Below are 4,429 nucleotides of genomic sequence, written 5' to 3'. Positions count from 1 at the left end.
GAATTGATGGGTGCTGACGAGTTGATGGGTGCAGCACACCAACATGGCATAAGTATACATATGTAACAAACCTGCACGTTATGCACATGTACCCTAGAACTTAAAGTATAATAATAAAAAAAAAAAAACAAAAAGAATCACTCTTCATACCAAGAATCAAAAAGATCTCTAATTATGAAAACACAATCAAAAGACACCAATGACAGGATAACATAGATGTTAAAATTATCTGAAAAGGATCATAGAACAGCCATCATACAAATGCTTCAATGGAAAATTACAAATATCTTTGAAACAAGTGAAAAAATAGTCTCAGCAAAGAAAGTAAGTAAATTTTAATTACTGTAACTTTGTAGTATATTTTGAAATCAGGAAGTATGATGCCTCCAGCTTTGTTCTTTTGCTCAAGATTGCTTTGGTGATTTGGGGTCTTTTTTGGTTCCATAAGAATTTTAGGACTGTTTTTTTTTTTCTGTGAAAAATACCATTTGAATTTTGATAGGAATTGCATTAAATCTGTAGATCGCTTTGTGTGGTCTGGACATTTTAACAATATGAATTATTCCAGTCCATGAACATGGGATGCCCTTTCTTTTTTGGTGTCTTCTTTAGTGTCTTTCATCAACATGTACTGTTTTCAGTATGCAGATATTTTACCTCTTTAAATTTATTCCTAAGTATTGTATTCTTTTCAATGCTATTGGGGATTGGCTCATTTTCATAATTTCTTTTTCAGATAGTTTGTTGTTAGTATATAGAAACAAAACTGATGTATGTTTTGTATGGTGAGAGTTTTACTAAGAGTGTTTGTTATTTTTGTTTGTTGTGGTGAAAGGAATGAGAATATTCCACCATACTGAGTTTTGCTGAATCACTCTTCAAAATGGTTGCTCCAAATAGCACTTCTTTCAGTTGTGTAGAAGAGCATTTGCTGCTCCATATGGCCAACCTTTGATGCTATCCGTTTTACCTTCCTCCAATTTCATGGATGTGAAACAGAAAACATTATTTTAGTTTTTATAACCTATTAATGAGGTTGTAAATATTTTCATATTAGTCATCTGTATTTCTTCTTTAAATTGACTGTACCTATTTTTCTATTAGGTTGTATAATTTATATAATTTCTATTAAGTTGTTAGTCTTTTCTAATAATTCCCAATTTTAACTTCATTTCATTTTGACATTGATTTGTATTTTTCACATTGTAAATTGCTTTTGAAAATCTGGATTGGCATAATAATAGTAAGGTAATCAATATCTGAATTAAATGATCTTTGAAATTAAAGTTTAACAAGGAAAGTCTGAGTAAAAATGGCTAACTAGTAAAATGTAAATATAAAACACATCATTAATGTGGATGGACCTGAGTGGTCAAAGACTGTGAAGATATTTGTATCCCATATGAGTGCTTACCAGTGGGTGACCTCAGCAGAGGAGGATTTTAATGATCAAGTGGATAGAATGACTTACGACCTATGGACACCACTCAGCCTCTTTCCCCAGCCACCCCTGTCATCGCCCAATGAGCCCATGAGAAAAGTGGCCCTAGTGGAAGGGATAGAGGTTACACATGGGCTCAGCAACATGAACTTCCACTCATCAAGGTTGACCTGGCTACTGCCACTGCTGAGTGCCCAATTTGCCAACAACAGAGACCAACACTGAGCCCTAGATATGGCACCATTCCTTGGGGTGGCAGGTTGATTATATTTGACCTCTTCCATCACGGAAAGGGCAAAGGTTTGTCCTCACTGGAGTAGACACTAACTCCAGATATGAGTTTGCCTATTGGGCACGCAATGCTTCTGGCAAGACTCTACCATCCGTGAACTTATGGAATGCCTTATCCACCATCATGGTATTCCACACAGCATTGCCTGTGACCAAGGCACTCATTTTGCGGCTAGAGAAATGCAGCAGTGGCCTCATGCTCATGGAATTCACTGGTCGTAGCATGTACCCTATCATCCTGAAGCAGGTAGATTGATAGAATGGTAGAATGGCCTTTGGAAGTCACAATTACCATGCCAACTTGGTGACAATACTTTGCAGGACTGGGGCAGAGTTCTCCAAAAGGCCGTGTATGCTCTGAATCAGTGTCCAATATATGGTACTGTTTCTCCCATAGCCAGGATTCATGAGTCCAGGAATCAAGCAATGGAAGTGGAAGTGGCATCACTCATCATCACCCCTAGTGATCCACAAGCAAAATTTTTGCTTCCTGTTCCCGCGACATTATGTTCTGCTAGCCTAGAGGTCTTAGTTACAGAGAGAGGAACACTGTCACCAGGAGACACAACAATGATACCATTAAACTGAAAGTTAAGAGTGCCACCTGGAAACTTTGGGCTTCTCCTACCTTTAAGTCAATGGGCTAAGAAAGGAGTTACAGTACTGGCTAGGTTAATAGACCTGGACTGTTGTGATGAAATCAGTCTACTACTCTATAACTTAGGTAAGGAAGAGTATGCATGGAATTCATTAGGAGATCCATTAGGTCGTTGCTTAGTATTACCATGCCCTGTGATTAAGGTCATTGGGAAACTACAACAGCCCAATCCAGGCAGGACTACAAATGGCCCAGACCCTTCAGGAATGAAGGTTTGGGTCACATCACAAGGAAAAAAAAACACAACCTGCTGAGTTGCTTGCTGAAGGCAAAGGGAATACAGAATGGGTAGTAGAAGAAGGTAATCACCAATACCAGCTATGACCGCTTGACCAGCTGCAGGAATGAGGACTATAATCGTCATAAGTATTTCCTCTTCCTTTTGTTAAAAACATGTTGGTGCACATATATACTTGTACTAAGAAAATATCTTCGTTTTATTTGCTTTATCATGTGACATAAGATTTATTTACTTCATATCAGCATTTAAGTATTGTTAACTTTATTTGGGTTGGGGATTAGTACATTTCTGGTTGTATGAAGGATAGTTGTATTACATTAGACATAATTATGACCTTATTACTGTCTTTATGTGAAGATTACTCATAATCTCAGGAGATGTGTATGGGTTCAAGTTGACAAGGGGTAGACTTGTGATGGTTAATACTGAGTGTCAACTTGATTGGATTGAAGGATGCAAAGTATTAATCCTGAGTGTGTCTGTGAAGGCATTGCCAAAGGATATTAACATTTGAGTCAGTGGGCTGGGGAAGGCAAACCCACCTTAATCTGGATGGGCACCATCTAATCAGCTGCCAGAGAACATAAAGCAGGCAGAAAAACTTGAAAAGGTTAGACTGGCCTAGCCTCCCAGCCTATGTCTTTCTCCCATGCTGGATGCTTGCTGCCCTCAAACATCAGACTCCAAGTTCTTCAGTTTTGGAATTCAGACTGGCTCTCCTTGCTCTTCAGCCTACAGATGGCCTAGTGTGGGACCATGTGATTGTGTGAGTTAATACTTAATAAACTCTCGTGTGTGTGTATACACACACACACACACACACATTCCATTAGTTCTGATTGATTATGTCTCTCTAGAAAACCCTAATACAATTAAGAAATTAAAAGAAATGTCCATACTATCCAAAGAGGTCTTATAGATTCAATGAAATCCCTAACAAAATTCCAATGTAATTTTTCACAGAAATAAAAACAATTCTAAAATTTGTATGGAACTACAAAATATCTCAAATAGCCAAAGGAATTGAGAAATAAAAAAGAATAAAACTGAATGCATTACACTACCTAACTTCAAAATCTGTAAGCTATAGTGAACAAAAACAACATGGTCCTGGCATTAAAACAGACATTTTGACCAATAGGGCAGTATAGACAGCCCAGTAATAAGCCCATATATTTGTGGTCAATTGATTTTCAGGAGAGGTGCCAAGAAAGCACTAGTGGAGAAAGAATAGTCTCTTCAATAAATGGTGTTGGGAAAACTGAATCTATACAACAGAAGAAAAAAATTGGACTCTTATTTCACACCACAAACAAAAATGAATTCAAAGTGGATTGAGTACTTAAACATCGAGACCCGAAGCTGTAAAACTACTAGAAGAAAACAAGGGAAATGCTTCACAATATTGGACTGGACAAAGATGTTTTTAGATATGACCCCAAAAGCACAAGCACAAGCAAAATATAAACAAATGGGATCAAACAAAAAGGCTCTGCACAGCAAAGGAAACAATAAAGAGACAACCTATAGATCCGGAGAAAATACTTTCAAACATACATCTGATGAGGGGCTAATATTTAAAATACATGAAGAACTCAAACAACTCAATAGCAATAAAACAAATAACCCAATCTAAACATGGTCAAAGAATCTTTGTAGACAATTCTCAAAAGGACATACAAATGGCTAACATATATATTATATATAATATATATTAAGTTATATATAATATATATAAAATATATCATAATCTAATATAGATTATTATATAGATAAGATATATAATATATATTAGATA

This window comes from Rhinopithecus bieti, unplaced genomic scaffold (assembly GCF_001698545.2).
Source record: "Rhinopithecus bieti isolate Rb0 unplaced genomic scaffold, ASM169854v2 scaffold_12088, whole genome shotgun sequence".
Classification (NCBI taxonomy): domain Eukaryota; kingdom Metazoa; phylum Chordata; class Mammalia; order Primates; family Cercopithecidae; genus Rhinopithecus; species Rhinopithecus bieti.
The sequence above is the reverse complement of the archived record's forward strand: the minus strand, read 5'-3'. Positions refer to the sequence as shown.